This window comes from Panthera pardus, unplaced genomic scaffold (genome assembly GCF_024362965.1).
Source record: "Panthera pardus isolate Hobbes unplaced genomic scaffold, ASM2436296v1 HiC_scaffold_22, whole genome shotgun sequence".
Lineage (NCBI taxonomy): Eukaryota > Metazoa > Chordata > Mammalia > Carnivora > Felidae > Panthera > Panthera pardus.
The window spans coordinates 6,601,214-6,618,345 of NW_026526788.1; the positions used below are offsets into that span (position 1 = coordinate 6,601,214).

The 17,132-nt window shown below is 43.9% G+C and overlaps 1 protein-coding gene and 1 long non-coding RNA gene across 3 annotated transcripts in view; one reads left to right on the plus strand and one right to left on the minus strand.

Annotated features, from left to right (window-relative positions):
* Positions 1-14,609, minus strand: part of LYST (lysosomal trafficking regulator) — a 191,116-nt gene extending 176,507 nt beyond the window's left edge. The window contains exons 1-2 of one of the 2 annotated variants that reach the window (XM_053910211.1): positions 14,135-14,609; positions 46-194 (exon numbers count right to left, since the gene is read on the minus strand). The gene's annotated coding sequence lies outside the window, so the exon portion shown is untranslated. Of the gene's footprint in view, positions 1-45; positions 248-14,134 lie in introns of those variants that run through there. The other variant, XM_053910212.1, reaches the window with a different exon arrangement.
* LOC128779100 (uncharacterized) lies at positions 10,609-15,276 on the plus strand. The gene is made up of 2 exons (XR_008425040.1): positions 10,609-10,769; positions 13,950-15,276. It is a non-coding gene; the product is annotated as an uncharacterized LOC128779100 (long non-coding RNA).
* The last annotated feature ends 1,856 nt before the right edge of the window (positions 15,277-17,132 follow it).

A 17,132-nucleotide genomic window follows, 5' to 3' on the forward strand; every position in this document is an offset into this window, starting at 1 on the left:
CTTGGGGTTTCTCCCAGTGCCGGGGAGGTTTGCCTCTGTTCTCACCCTGCTGGTGCGTCGCGAGGCTGGCTTTGTCAGACCCAGGGGAGAGCGACCATCGTTTGAAAAGCGTCTAGCACTTGCGCAGCGTCCGCTTCCTCCATTTAACAGAGACACTCGTTCTGTCCTCCTTGTGTGGGTTCAGAGGATGGGGGCTGCAAGAAGAAATATGGGAAGGGGTTGAGAGAGGGAGGAAAGGTTACCCGAGAAGAAGCCTAGCCTTCCTTTGGGGCCTGGAAAAAGCCATTTTGCAAAGGTAACGGTACGCTTCTTTCAAAAAACGAAGCCACTGTTGAAGTAATTCAGCACAAATGTGTATTTTTCAATTTAGCTCTCTTCAAACACATTTGTGTAGTGTGTGCGTACTGTCTACATTCTATACCTTAAAATAGCAGTGCCTCCAGCAGGTGGGAGCTGTAGGGTTAACACAGCATGTTTTGGCTGTATCACTGAGTGCCTGGGCCAGCACATGGCTGATAGGCTGCTGCCGCCAGCAGTTGGGCGTTTTAGAGGACATCCCTGCTCACCACCCAGTCACCGTGACAGCCTTTGTGCGGAATGTTAGAGGTACTGGGGAAGATGGTGAACCGGATTCAAGTCTTACCTAATAATACAAATTACAAGCAAATAGTCTACAAATTGGCAGTGATTGCTTTAGAATCAACAACTCCTGTGATTTTTGCACAGGAATCAAGAACTGGAAATATTCAGGATGTTATATCTTAGGGAAGTAAATAGTTGATCAGTGATGTGGTTGGAAGTAGCTCTTGGGGAAAATTCTGCACTTTAAAAGATCTCCCCACTGAAGTTCAACCTTTAACAGTTCGTACCTTTGGGCAGAGGTTGCCCACTTCCTCTGGCAATCTTTTAGACTGCAAATACTCCAAGGATGGACAACATACGAAGTCACTAACAAATTAGTGAAAGATATGTCTTAGCGAAATCACCACTCATTTAACAAATAATGAGCACCTACTATGTGCTAGGTACCGTGCTAAGTGCTGGAGATACTTTGGTGAGTTTCCCTGAACTAAAAGAGGAAGAGGAAGCCAAACTTGACCTGTTTCACAGTTTTACCTAACAGTGAACCCACTCTTATTTTCACATCTACTTTTACCCGCTAATCTTAAAAACACCTCTTTTTTTTTTTTTAATGGACAAAGAAGTCATGGAAATAATAAGTAACAATCCAGTTTCTGTTTCTCTTGAATGTAAGATAATAGGCGATCATGATTTTATTAAAGCCAAACAGAATGAAACACTTTGTGTTACAATGGTACCCAGTTGGCCCTCAAAGTATTATTTATTTGTAAAAGGCACAAGGTAATGTCATTTGTGTCTACTCTTTTCTCTGTGTATCTGCGTACTAACTTTTTCAAAAGTATCTAAGAACCTAAGGATGCCTGGATGGCTCAGTGGGTTAAGCATCTGACTCGTGGTTTCAGTTCTGGTCATGATATTATGGTTTTGTGAGTTCAAGTCCCAGGTTATTGGGATTCTCTGTCTCCTCTCTCTCTGACTCTGATCCTCCCCTATTCACGCTGTCTCTGTCTCTCTCAAAAATAAATAAACTTAAAAAAATTAAAAATAAAAAGTATCTTAGAATCTAGATATTAAGCATACATAATTAGATAAACTTAGTTCAAAAGATTTCAAGTGAACACAAAAAATGTGTAATCAAGTACATTCATAGAAGAAAGATAAAAGAAAAATTAATAAATATATAGAAGGAAGCCTTACGTACGTACGTGTATCACATGTTGAAAAACTTTGTAAGTGGGAAGTCTAGATAATTTGGCTCTAAAATTAGATTGTAAAATCAAGGTTTTAAAAGATGCAGTTAACGTACAGTTGACCCTTGAACAACGCAGGGGTTGGGGGTGTTGACCCCTGCGTAGACGAAAATCCACATACAACTTTTGGCTTCCCCAAAACTTAACTATTAATAGCTTACTGTTGACCGAAAGCCTTACTGAAAACGTAAACAGTTAATGAACACATATTTGGTAAATTTATTACATACTGTATTCTTTTTAAAACATGTTTATTTTGACAGAGAGAGAGAGCGTGCATGTGTGCACACGTGCACAAGCAGGGGAGCGGCAGAAAGTGAGGGAGATAGAGAATCCGAGCAGGCTCCACGCTGTCAGTGCAGAGCCTGATGCGGGACTTGATCCCACGAACCTTGAGATCATGACCTGAGCCGAAATCAAGAGCTGAACACTTAACTGACAGCTTCATGGATATCTATAAATCAGACCATGTCACATCTGTGCTAAAAACCCTGCAGTGGCTCCCCATTTCACCCGTGCGAACCCCAAATCCCTTACAGTGGCCCACAGAGCTCTACACCACCCAGATCCCCACATTCTCTTCTCTTCCTGCTCTTCCGTCCCTGAAGACCTACTGTTTATGGAACCTTCCAGACACATTCCTGCCTTAAGGTCTGTGCACTGGCTGTTCCCTCAAATTGAAATGCTTTTTTTTCCCCGACAGCCACAGATATAACTCTCTTACCTCCTATATCTTTGCTCAGATTTCACCTTCTCAGTGAAGTCTATCTCAACATTGTCCTGAAACCTTGACAAGAGGAGTCTCTGTCCTGGGTCCCTCACTTGAGTGTTTGAAATTGTTCGGGCCCACCCCCGCCCCTCCCCAATGCATACGTTAAAGTCATAAGCCACAATGTGACTCTGTTCAGATGTTTAGAGGAAGAGCCTTTAAAGAGGTAGTTAAGGTTAAATAAGGTCACAAGGGTGGGGCCCTCATCCAATAGGACTGGTATCCTTATAATAAGGGGAAGAGACACCAGAGCTTTGTGTACATGCGCATGCACACACACACACACACACACACACACACACACACACACACACAGGAAAGGCCATGTGAGGATATGATAAGAAGGCAGCTATCTGCAAACCAGGGGAAGAGATCAACCCTGCTGGCACTTTGATCCTGGACTTCCAGCCTCCAGAATGTGAGAGAATACTTCTGTTGTTTAAGCCACCAGGTCTGTAATATTTTGTTACGGCAGCCCTAGCAGAATACTACACCCCCCAAAATAATTTCAATAAGAGCATACTACATAACTTACACATCTATTACGCTTATCTTTATTGTCTCCCACATATAGACTTCATGAAGGCAGCACCCTTTGTTCTGTTTATGATGTACCTGGAGTCCCAGAACACTACCTGGAACATAGTAAGCATTCAGCAAATATTATTGAATGAACAATGTAATGAAGACAAGGTTGTTCACATTCAAATAAATGTCCAAATAGCTCATTATAATTTTGGCGGAAGTTTGAAACTTTAATGCCCACTGCACTGTACTGGAGCAGAACTAGATTTCTGAAGAAGCGGTAAAGCAATTGCAGGGCTTTCATTTCTGTAAGAGTAACATGGTCAAAATTCTGCAGATTTCCACATTTGACTACAGATGGAACAATGGCTATATTAAAAAATTATATATAAATTTAGTTTTGGAGTGCTTTATGTTATTAGGATGTATTTGAATCTTTAAAAAATGCTCTTTTTAGTAGGCACCCTAAAACATTATTGAAGAAGTCAATTTTTTTAAGATTTTATTTTTAAATAATCTCTACACCCAACGTGGGGCTCAAACCCACAACCCCGAGATCAAGAGTTGCACAGTCTACTGACCGAGCCAGCCAGGGCCCCAAAGAAGTCAATTCTTAACTTATGTCTCTATTAAGTTGTTTAACAATATTCACTCTTTCTTTTTGCAAAAATTATCAAATTAAGTTTTAATAACATTCTTAATGTAATTTTCTCCAAGTCACTGATAGCATTTTAAAACCCTCAAAGTAGGTGTGTTTTACTTTAAAAACTTATGTCGTTACAAGATTTGTAAACATCAAAAATATCCTAAGAGGTGCTCTTTTCAGCCAGTTAAAAGTGTTAAAACAACCCAAATCTCTCTTCTCTGTTGTGGAAACTTCACGCTGAGTTTCTTAATGTCCCACTTTCATGCGTATGTATTTGTGGGCAGCAGTGTCATTAATTCTCATAAAAGCATTTTTTTTTCTTTTTAAATTCTGAATTGTCTTTCTGCTTAAAACAGAAAACATTTGTATAGTAATAAATTCAAATGTTAGGACAAATATACAATATAGAAAATGAAAGTCTTCTGTGATCTCCTCCCAGAAATACTCACTAGTAAGTGATGTATTTGTCCACAGATACACACAGATACACACAGATACACACACACACACACACACACACACACACACACAGCCATAAAGTTGTCACCATCATTGAAAAATGAGGAATTTGAGTCCACTATTGAGCATAATTCTTATCCAAGTGATTTACTTGCCATTTCTTATTTTAATAGTTGATATTTGTTTGTCTTACTTCCCAATATGTACCTGTGCTCAACAAGTTTATGATGAACATTGAGTTGTAACCTGCATGAGCTGTCTCTTTTGGAAGAGTCAACCCAGTCTGTCCTACACAATAGGCTATTAAGAAACGTTAATAAGAAATGCGTGTTTGCTATCCATTCCTGTTTATAAAACCAAGGGATCGTAGCAAATTTAAAATCACAAGAACCCTCTAAATCTCACAGCATCTCATTTAGAAGATCAGAAAAACAGAGATAGTTCAAGTTATCCACAGGTTCACAGAGCAGAATATCACTTGACCAGTTCAAAGAAAGAGTTGGAAAGGGCTGGTCAGACTCAAGGTAAGGAACAGGTAAAGACATATATGTGTTTCACTACCTACTCAAAAAAAAAAAAAAAACCTCAAAAAAAGATTCTTAATATGTACACTTTCTCTGTAGTTTCATGTATACCACGATTTTGGACCACTTCAAAAAATGTCTCTTACTCTACCTAAAACCAGACAACAGAATCCACTAGTAATATCGTTAGAGTGATCCATTATTTCAGGCTTTCATTCAGTCACTGGGTATTTTCCATGTACTTGCAATGTTCAAGGTTTTGGGATACAAAGGTAGAGGAAGGCCTAGACTGTTGGGGACTCCAGGCAGGTAGACAAGCAATAACAGTAGAGGGTGATGAGGGTTAGGACAGCGTCATGCACCGGGATTTCTCGGGCACTGTGGAGGGACATCCAACCTCATGTATGGGATCAGAAAAGCCTTTTGGATTTCAGGCAGGCTAATTTTTCCTATATACACCTTTAGTGCCCCCAGTCTAGGACCAAATTTTAAAAATGAGACTAGGGTAGCGAGTTTTTCATAAAGTTAAACTTCTTCAATTCTGAAGACTGTCTTCTATTCTGAAGCTATGGCCTTCCTCCTTTTTATAGAATTTAAATGTTTTTTTGTGTGTTTTATTTTAGATTTGAAAGAGGCAGAGAGAGACAGAGAGAGACAGAGCACAAGCAGGGGAGGGGCCGAGAGAGACGGAGACAGAATGGAAAGCAGGCTCCAGCTCTGAGCTGTCAGCACAGAGCCCGCCGTGAGGCTCCATCTCACGAGCAGTGAGATCACAACCTGAGCTGAAGTTGGACACTTAACCAACTGAACCACTCAGGCGCCCCTTTTAAAAAAATTTTTGCGTGTGTGTTTTATTTTATATCTGAGAGAGAGACAAAGACAGAGTAGAATTTAAATAGCCTTCCTTTAGGATATGGCAATATTAGCCACGCATATGTTCAATGTCCTTTCTTGACAAATTGATTGGCAATAAAAAGTTGGCAAACTAGTCCCTGAAAGGGTTTGTTGTTTGTTCTTTTCATTGATGTGGTTGCCGTTGTTATTATTATTATTATTGTAGCAGTCTACAGAATCCATGTGTCCAGAAACCACTGACAGCTAGGCCAGGTGAGGCTAGGTGGGGTGCTCTAAGGCCATGTTCCTTCTCAGTCCAGCAGCATCAGCGTTACCTGTGAGAGATCCGGAATCTCAGGCCACAACCCCAGACTTACTGAGTCATACTTGGCATTTCAGCAAGATCCTCAGATGATCTATACACACGTTAAAGCTTAAGAAGCACCATTCTAGGAGAGGGAAAAGCATTATATAAAAACTGGTGGGAGAGATCACGGTGGCTGGAAGATGCTTTCCAAAGTAGAAAGAGTAAAGACCATATTTCACAGAGGGTGAGGGTGATGTTAGCAGGGCAGGCAGGAGGGTGGGTGATGATTAATATTTTCCCTCTGCACCAACTATAGCCAGATAGGTAACTGCTCCATATTTCATCCTGGTCATTTTATTTTATTTTTTTAAATTTACTTTTTAAAAATGTTTGTTTTTCAGAGACAGAGAGAAACAGAGCATGAATGGGGGAGTGGGGAGGGAGGGTGCAGAGAGAAAGAGAGAGACACGGAATCTGAAGCAGGTTCCAGGCTCTGAGCTGTCAGCACAGAGCCCAACGTGGGGCTCGAACCCACGAACTGTGAGACCTGAGCCGAAGTCAGGCACTTAACCGACTGAGTCACCCAGGCGCCCCTCATCCTGGTCATTTTAAACTAAGCCATGTTCCCTATTGCCTACAATGCTCAATCACTTCTTGCAGAACCTCAAAACATAGGTTAAACTCTTGTGGGGCAAATAAATATCTTGGGCCTAATGGGTGGCAGTTAGTGGGATGTTATCATCACGATAATAACAGGTCGTGCCGACTCTCCATGGTGGCTGGTGAAGGGTCTGCTTTAATGAGGACCAGACACCAAAGGAGAAAGGCTTACCCTACGCCAGGATGTTGCTACATCATGCGGATGGAAGGAGCCATGCCCCACCCGACTGCTTTGGTATCTAAATGAGTCTTCGTCCTATGCTAACATAAGGCTGTACTGAATGTACAAGAGGCACTTGGTAATTATAAATTAAGATATAAATTAAAGTATATATTTTTTCTCTTTTATCTGCCGAAAAGGGAAGTGTAATGCAAGAGAGTGTGACAGACAAGCCAGACCAATCTCAGATAGTTTTCCTCAACTTCTCTACCTCCCCTTAACTATTGTTATTTTTGTTATCTGTTTGTGTTTTCAAATATACTTTGAATTTATTACGTTGTGACGACTGCATTCTATCTTTTTGTGTTCATTGTGAGCAGATAGAAGCTGCTCAATAAAATTTTTGAATAAATAAGGGAAAGATACAGAAGAATACAAGTAGCTGGGAAAATTTTCTGTGACCTATAGTCAAGTCACATGGTCAACAGTTGTGAGAAGTTATATGTCTTTTTTTTTTAATTTTTTTAATATTTATTTTTGAGAGTGAGAAAGGCAGGGAGAGAGGGAGACATAGAATCCAAAGCAAGCTCCAGGCTCTGAGATGTCAGCACAGAACCTGATGAGGGGCTTAAACCCACAAACCGGGAGATCATGGCCTGAGCTGAAGTCAGACTCCTAAGCGACTGAGTCACCCAGGTGCCCCAGTTATGTGTCTTTTATACTTTAGGAGATTGAATTCAAATCCTGATTTTCGTGCCTGGAATCTCAGAGTATTCTATATCTGTGTGCATTCTGACGTGGACTCTTGTTTGCCAGCAGAGCTCTGTTTTACGCAAAGAGAAATCACATTTGTAAAAGTCACATGCTCATTTCCCCCGTTCATCATGTAAACCAACCTGAGAGGAGTAGCACTGTCACATATTTGGAATCAGAACTGAATATCAACGTAGTGTGGACTCACCTTAAGCCTAAGCTATGTTTACCTATGGGATTCAGACAGTGGCAGATGTGGGGGGTCCCGGTGGGACCTCCAGGAATAGATTTGCTTGAGTGAGGGAAGGGTATTCCGGGTGAGTTGGCACACAAGCTCCTCTAATAACAAAACCTGGGTCGCAGAAGGGAAGGGATGATGGTAGGGATCAGACAGCATAGTGTCTGATATTCGAATTTGTTCCCCACCGGCATCCTCGACGTTTCTATAGTCCTGAAATTTCAAAGATGTTTTAAAGGCACCTGCGATTAAAACTGGAAGAGCCTGTTTGCGTAGAATCCCTGGTCCCGGGCAGCACTATTTTCGTATCCATGCAACCACATGGTCGCATCAGAGAAAACAGAGTGGCCCCGTGAATATTTGCGTCATGCGGTGGGGCCTGCCGGGGCCTGCAAACCGTTTGTCAGGTAAGACATATTAAAGCATCTTTGTGTGTCAGCGGGGGCATAGTGAGACCACTTCATCAAACGTTTGCCTGGAGTCTTGAAGGGAAGCAAAAACCCTTCTCCCTGACCAGCTTGGGCTGACGTCAGAGCCATGCGGGGACCGTAGGGCCCTGTGGGAACGTAGAATCCATTTCAGAAACCCTTAACTTGTGGTCAGGTCTTGTGTTTTTAACGCAACTATTCCAAGAGCAAAGTTCTGCGAAAGCGGTTTCACTCAGCAGTATAGATGCAGCCCACGTGTGCCATATTATTGAAAAGGAAACATATGGGGGGCGCCCGGGTGGCTCAGTCTATTGAGCTGTCCGACTTCGGCTCCGGTCATGATCTCACGGTTGGTGGGTTCGAGCCCCACGTTGGGCTCTATGCTGACAGCTCAGAGCCTGGAGCCTTTTTCGGATTCTGTGTCTCCCTCTCTCCCTGCTCTCCCCTCCCCCCATTTGCGCTCTCTCTCTCTCAAAAATAAATAAGCATTTTTAAAAAATTTTTTAAAAAGAAAAGAAAGTGTATGATCTGTTTGGAAGTACAACATCTGATACAGAAGAGGGGTCCAAAATACACAATAACATTGGGGGGAAAACTGCAGACCTTATGTTGGAAAATCAAGCACTGAAATAGAAAATGCAGGCAAGGTATGTCTAGAGTCTAGGAATCTGAGAAAACCGTTTGTCAGGTAAGACATATTAAAGCATCTTTGTGAACTGCAAAAGACCTTAAATAAGCAAGTACTTAAAAATATCTGGGCCCATTGAATGACCCAATCTTCTGGATTTTTATCCATAATTTAAAAAATATCATCGCATCACTTCACATGTGTTGGCATGGTAGAATAGTTTAGTCGGAAAACCCCCAAGGCAACATCCCAGGAGCAGGAAAACTCAGCCTTCGGCTAGATGAGGATTCCTAGTCAGGAGAGGGTCTCACCAAAACGCATTGCCTCCCCGGGCGAGGGGTAAGTGACTTTATGGCAAGTGACTCTGCCCCAATGTGGCCACTGTGCAAGCTGCTACTTGACTCAGATTCTCCTGGATTCTGTGATTTCTGAAAGATTCCCCCCTTTCCATCTTAACCCCCCTCCCCCAACATCAGACACACTCTCTCAAAGAACCAGACACCAGGAACCAACAATAAAAATCGGGATCACAGCCCTGCTTCTGTTATTGCTGTTCATGCAGTACGGGTTTCTTCTCCAGACATTAAAAGCAGCAGCCAAGAATGCAAGGTCAACCAAATCAGAATAACAGATGACCAGGAAGTGTAGCATAAAGCATCATCTTAGGGTCGCTCACCCCTTAGGATAACCTCTCCTGACTGGTTTCCTGCCCAGCTTATACCATTTCTGGAACTCCGCTGCTGACTGATAATTGGGTCTAATGCAGAGCAAGGGTTTCCTGATGGGATACAGACCACACTGTCCTTACTGGCAGGTGTACCTCCGCTCATGGTTGGAAACGTGGTTTTGAGCCCTGCACCTGCCATCTATCATGCCCAGCTTAGCCAATCTAGTGGCCTGAGTTCTTCACACACGGATGCAGCCACCGGGTGAGCAGCTATCCCACCCACCTCGGCTGTCTCTCCACAAAGACAAAGAGAACATTCGCCACGGGGGAGAATGCCCTTGCGGGTATGTGGGGATTTCCTGAAATCTGATAAATTCCAGTCACATATAATAGAGCTGTCTTTGACAATAAGAAGAATCCTTGGCCCCCGGGGACTGGTTTCACCAAGGGGGTGGGAAATGCTTGTGTGCCAGCGACCTTCACCTCAAGTGCCGTGGAAAGTCACCCTATGTGCGCGGCCTCTGGTTACTGGCTCCCCAACCAGGTGCCTGAGAATTAGTGCAAAAGACGCCATTTAAAGGGAACGAGAACGGGAACAAAACATTTGCCTCCGAATGGATAGTCTCTTGCTTTATTTTCTTTAAGTTTACTTATTATTTTTGAGAGGGAGAGAGAGCACGGGGGAGGGGCAAAGGAAGAGGGGGACAGAGGGTCCAAAGTGGGCTCTACCCTGATAGCAGAGGGCCCGATGCAGGGCTCAAACTCACAAACCACAAGCTCATAACCAGAGCCAAAGGCAGACGCTTAACTGACTGAGCCACCCAGGCGCCCTGATGATTTCTTGTTTCAACACCAGGCATTGCCCTTATCTTTTCCCCTCTAATTAGAAATGCAACCCTTATTTCATACTAAATTCCTTTCTATGTTCCGGGCCCTTTCTGAGCTCTCTAGAATAGAGAAATACAGACCCATAAACTGAAAGCCCTGAAAATGGATCTTAATTGTCAGCAGAAATGCTTCAGAAGAACTACCATCTCAGTTTTTCCCCTTTGATTTAACTGCTATTAGTTAAATCACACAGCAGTGTGCCTTCTATCTTGTATACACAAGTGATTGATTGCATCACCCGAATCCTGTAATCGTTCCAAACAGGTAATCTTTGAACCGGCCACGGCTTCAATTTCAGGGAATGAAGTAGGAGGAACGGAGGAAGGAGACTACATCCCACTCAATGTTCATTTACCCGTCTATGTGGGGAAAAAAATCAGGAGTCTTGCCTTATGGTCCCTTCCCTTCCGGAGAAGTCTTTCTGAAAACACGGAAGAGAGGGATATAGTTGGTAAGATCTGAAAGTAACTTCAGTGGCCAGTTCTTTGAAGGCAAGAACTGTGTTGATTTATGACGCAGTCGACGTGTCATAATTTGGCACCCGCATCTTAACAGTGGCTCTAAACATGTCTTTGGCAACTGCTATTACAGGCCAGAAATAGCTATGCAAAGTAGGGTAAAGTATTCTACCTGCCGGTGTTCATAAATACTCCTGCCAATTCTGCCCCGATGGAACGCACACATGCTATATAGGCCTTCCCATCTAATTTTACCGAGAGTATTTTTTAAAGAATTTTTTATAATCTTGGCTCAGGGCTTTCTTTATCGGTGCCTATTCTGTAATTACACAAAAAATTTTCTCTTCAACTGTCACATTTTAAAATCCTGCCAGCCACTTTCCTATCAGATACCCCTCAAACGTCCCTGTAATTCTTTCTACTCAAAGATTCTTTTTTTAATCTGAGTAGGAATGATCACGTCTCACTGTGCTCTACCCTTTAAAGGATTCCACGTAGCTTCCTTTGAGAGATGAATATGAATCCAACTGACCATTTAGGCCTGCTAAAAATGCCCCAGGATGCATGGGGTGCCAATTGCTATGATAATTCAGATGATCTTTGTTGGTTTGTTGGTTGGTTTTGAGGTTACCAGCACGCTTTCATTTGAATTGCTCTTTTCTCCTGAATGGACAGGGACATTTGCTATTCTACTGATGGTGAAATTAGAGCCTAAAGAACTAGTCACTCACCGAAGGGGGCGGGGCAGGGCTGGAACACAGGATTCTGGCCTCTAAATTCCCAAGCAGGTCACAACCAAGTAATAACGACAAAACATACTAAGTGGATTTCTTGAAAGCATTTTCTTTCAAGAAGCAGCTCGCCAGAGTCTAATTTTAGAGTTCACATGTTATTAGCACTTTCACATTTCAAGGGGTTTGTAACTTCTCTACGTGGGAAACATTTTGCTGCAGGGCAGAGTCAAATATTCTTTTCGGTGTCTTTGCTGTGCTTTAATCATCTAACATTACTCCAAGGGAATGTATATGTGGCTACACGGCCATATTGAAGGTGAACACCTGCCATGCACAATTACCTTTGAGGAAGAAAGAATACGTGTTAGAATCATCATATGTTCCAGCAATTCCACCTCTAGGCGTATATTCCGAGAACTGAAAGCAGGGACTGGAATATATATATTTGTAACACTGATGTTCATACCGGCAGTAGTCACAGTAATTAATAAGCAGAGCAACCCAAGTATCCTGGATGAATGAAGGGATAAGCAAAATGTAGTGTATCCACACAATGGAATAGTATGCAGCCTTAAAAAGGAAGTTCTGGGGCGCCTGGGTGGCTCAGTCGGTTGAGCGTCTGACTTTGGCTCAGGTCATGATCTCACGGTCCATGAGTTCGAGCCCCGCATCAGGCTCTGTGCTGACCACTCAGAGCCTGGAGCCTGTTTCAGATTCTGTGTCTCCCTCTCTCTCTGACCCTCCCCCATTCATGCTCTGTCTCTCTCTGTCTCAAAAATACATAAACGTTAAAAAAAAATTTTTTTAAAAAAGGAAGTTCTGACCCAGGCTATGACATGGATGAACCTTGAGGACATCTTGCCAAGTGAAATAAGCCAGTCATAAAGGGAAATGTTTTGTATGATTCCACTTCTATGAGACACCTAGTATAGTTAAATTCATAGAGACGGAAAGCAGAGTTCCCCCTGCCAGAGGCTGAGGGGATAACGGAGAGTCAGTGTTTCATGGGGACAGAGTTTTAGTTGGGGATGACAAAAATTTCGGGAGATGGATGGGATGACGGCTGCACAACCATGTGAATGTACTTAATGCCACAGAACTCTACCCTTAAAATGGTAAAAATGGTAAATTTTGTGTTATATGTAGTTTATCTCACACTCGCACACATGCACACATACCGGGAGACGGAACAATTAACCCTGATCTGGAGGGAGAGGGATGGAAACGGCTTCTCAGAGCACATGGCTTTGTCTTGAAAGACGCGGAGAGGTGCGCTAGGTAGGACAGAAGAAAAATGTACTCCGGGCTGAGGGAATAACGCCAGGAAGTAATAAAGCCATTACAAGGTCATATTCAAGGAACAGCAAATAATCCAGGTGCCTGGGTACTTGCAGGTAAGTTACAGCAGATAAAGCCTCGGTGGCAGAGTGTGGGGGCAGAATCTTAAACACTCCCGCGTGCCCTGCAAGATGTTTGGGCTTTATTCTGCAGGCAGTGGGAAACCACTGGACTCCTCTGTTTAAGCTTGGAGACGTGACCGAGCTTACATTGTAGAAAGATAATGTTTGGCAGTAGTGTGAGGAGTGGATTGGAGGGGGAAGAGATTAGAAGCAGGGACTCTGGTGGGGAAACTTCCGAGAGCCCAAGGGAGAGATCAGGAGGGCCCAGCTGGGAGGATGTGTGTGGGGGGGGGGGGGGGTGGGTGGGGAGGGGCATTTGGAGAGGACATGGGAACCACAGAGAGGTGGGGAGAGAGGAGGCTTATGGAGCGGAGGGTAGCTCCCAGGCTCCACGCATGGCTTCATCCATACCCCCAGCCAGGCTGACCCACCCACACGCACTCCAGGTCCCCTGGCCCAGAACAGTTGCTCAAGACCCTGCCAATCGTGATGGTAACCGGGGCTCGTTCTTACCTCCCAATCTCTAAAATCCGGACTTCCACGCTGTCCTCAGCCCCCTCCCAGTTGGGTGGGCACCGGGGCTCCTCTTGGCTTTCCTGCGAGTCCCATCCAGCCTTCCCCTCCCCCCACGACTCCAGCCGTGGGATTTCTTACTTGTCCCTTCATGATACCCCACTCCGATCCTCAGCTCTGTGCTCACTCCTTCTTCCTCACAGACCAGTCTCTGGCCTCCAAGATGGGGTGGGGGTGGGGGGCAGGGAGGGACTTGAAATCTCCCTAGCATAGGTTAGGAATACGATAGAGGCTGAAGGTTGGACAGCAGCGAGGGAGAGAATGAGCGCACTCGGGGATTGCTGCATTTGACGCACCTGAAAATCCACCAGCACCCGTTTCTTAAAGGAGCCTTTGTAACTACTCCATGCCCCAAACAATCTCAGTTTGCTGGCCTCCAAGAATCAGAGCTGCAGTCTTTCTAGTGAGGGTCTTTGGCTCACCCCACCGCAGAGGAGTATCTTCGTTGGCCTTCCTTTCCGCACAGTCTCCAGCCTCTCTGAGCAAGCAGCCCGTAGGAACCAGCTCCTGAGAGCACAAGCACTGCCAGCAGCCATCTGCTAATCACCTTCCCCAGTGGCTCTAAAGTTCTCCGCCTGTCCCCAGCCGGCCCACCAAAGCAGCTCACACTCTTAGCTGGCCCTGGGAAGCCTCAGAAACGTGTTAACCTACCTGCACAGTGATTCCCTTCTTCGGGTGAGCAGGGGACTTGTCCCTTTGGTAGTCACACCGCAGGCTAATTAGCAACCATCTACTCTGTTAGCTGCAGTGAAACTGGTCTCCTCCATGCTGTTAGGCGAGCTGAGTCGCTTGTTTGCCGTGAACTTCTGGCTTCCGTTCAGCTGACTTAGGGGAGGATCATTCTCCTGGCATTATAAGAATGCACGCAGTTGAGTCAAACAGCCTGATAGACGGCGAAGGCAAACCCTGCCGCACTGTCTGATGTCACCGGGAGGAAGATACAGGAGCAGATGGTGAAGGCAATAACTTCACGTACCACAAGAACCTCAGAACACAACCTTCCCACGGAAGAAGGGATGAGCTGCCGAAACAGGCAATGCACCGAACACTCTGGCACTATAGCTACTCTGATCAAAGCCGAATCGTCATCGGGAATGGCTGCCCGTTTGCCCTACGCCGCTCTTGCCTTGGGTGATGGAGCTAGGCAATCTCTGTGTTGCCAGGAAAGCGAGTGGCCCTCTCTCCCTCTGGCTCTTTGGCAGGTGGCCACCCTTGCATCACATGGGGAATCTGGCAAATCAAGTCCAATTCCTTTGCAGTATAGCTGCAGCAAGGATTTCCAGTTAGTGATTCCGTGGTGACTCCAATGAGTCACAGCGCCCTGATGGTCCTGCAGAGGAGGAGGGCCTAAGTTTGTCCCCGTGAGGATCGTCATTACTCTTCGTTCGAGAATTCTGCAGTCTTTGGAGCTCAACCTGAGAATGAGAGTCCTGCGTCCAGCCACTGTCACTAACCCTCTGGTTGCAAACTTTCACCAAATTGGTGGTGTCGATTTCTGCCCTTCCTTTGTGCTGACATCTGTCTCTCTCCTTTTTAAATCTGCTATCATTTCTTGTTTAAAGTTTTTATTAAAAACTGCTGTCATTTCGGGTGCCTGGATGGCTCAGTCAGTGAAGCATTGATTTTGGCTCAGGTCACAGTCTCATGATTCATGATCAACTGTATGGGGCACTGTGCTGACATCTTGGAGCTTGCTTGGGATTCTCTCCCTCCCTCTCCCTCTGCCCCTCCCCTACTCATGCTCCCATACTCTCTCTCTCTCTCTCAAAATAAATAAATAAACATTTTTTAAATGCTGTCACCTTTTATTTTCGTATTTTTGTATTTTTTTTAAATCTACATCCAAATTAGTTAGCATATAGTACAACAATGATTTCAGGAGTAGAGGCCTTAATGCCCCTTATCCATTTAGCCCATCCCCCCTCCCACAACCCCTCCAGTAACCTTCTGTTTGTTCTCCATGTTTAGGTCTCTTATGTTTTGTCCCCTTCCCTGTTTTTATATGATTTTTGCTTCCCTTCCCTTATATTCATCTGTTTAGTATCTTAAAGTCCTCATATGAGTGAAGTCATATGATAGTTGTCTTTCTCTGACTAATTTCACTTAGCATAATACCCTCTAGTTCTGTCCACGTAGTTGCAAATGGCAAGATTTCATTCTTTTTGATTGCCGAGTAATACTCCATTGTGTGTGTGTGTGTGTGTGTGTGTGTGTGTGTGTGTGTGTGTATACCACATCTATATCCATTCATCCATCGAAGGACATTTGGGCTCTTTCCATACTTTGGCTATTGCTGATAGTGCTGCTATAAACACGGGGATGCCTGTGTCCCTTCGAAACAGCTCACCTGTATCCCTTGGATAAATACCTAGCAGTGCAATTGTTGGGTCATAGGGTAGTTCTATTTTTAGTTTTTCAAGGAACCTCCATACTGTTTTCCAGAGTGGCTTCACCAGCTTGCATTCCCACCAACAATGCAAAAGAGATCCTCTTTCTCCGCATCCTCGCCAACATCTGTTGTTGCCTGAGTTGTTCATGTTGGCCATTCTGACAGGTGTCAGGTGGTATCTCATTGCAGTTTTGATTTGTATTTCCCCGATGATGAGTGATGTTGAGTATTTTTTCATGTGTCGGTTGGCCATCTGGATGTCTTCTTAGGAGAAGTGTCTATTCATGTCTTTTACCCTTTTCTTCACTGGATTATTTGTTTTTTGGGTGTTGAGTTTGATAAGTTCTTGATAGATTTTGGATACTAACCCTTTATCTGATATGTCGTTTGCAAATATCTTCTCCCATTCTGTTGGCTGCCTTTTAGTTTTGCTGATTGTTTCCTTCGCTGTGAAGAAGATTTTTATTTTGATGAGGTCCCAGTAGTTCGTTTTTGCTTTTGTTTCCCTTGCCTCCGGAGACGTGTTGAGTAAGAAGGTACTGTGGCCAAGATCAAAGGGGGTTTTGCCTGCTTTCTCTTCTAGGATATTGATGGCTTCCTGTCTTACATTTAGGTCTTCCATCCATTTTGAGTTTATTTTTGTGTATGGTATAAGAAAGTGGTCCAGGTTCATTTTTCTGCACGTTGCTGTCCAGTTTTCCCAGCACCACTTGGTGAAGAGACTGTCTTTATTCCATTGGATATTCTTTCCTGCTTTGTCAAAGATTAGTTGGCCATACATTTGTGGGTCCATTTCTGGGTTCTCTGTTCTGTTCCATTGATCTGAGTGTCTGTTCTTGTGCCCGTACCAAACTGTCTTGATGATTACAGCTTTGTAGTATAGCTTGAAGTCTGGGATTGTGATGCCTCCTGCTTTGGTTTTCTTTTTCAAGATTGCTTTGGCTTATTCAGGGTCTTTTCTGGTTCCATAAAAATTTTAGGATTATTTTTTCTAGCTCTGTGAAAAATGCTGGTGTTATTTTGATAGGGATTGCATTGAATATGTAGACTGCTAAGTTTCAGGATATAAAATCAATGCACAGAAATCGGTTGCATTCCTATTCACCAACAATGAAACAACAGAAAGAGAGATCAAGGAATTGATCCCATTTACAATTACACAAAAAACCATAAAATACCTAGGAATAAATCTAACCAAAGAGGTGAAAAATCTATACACTGAAAACTATAGAAAGCTTATGAAAGACATTGAAGAAGACA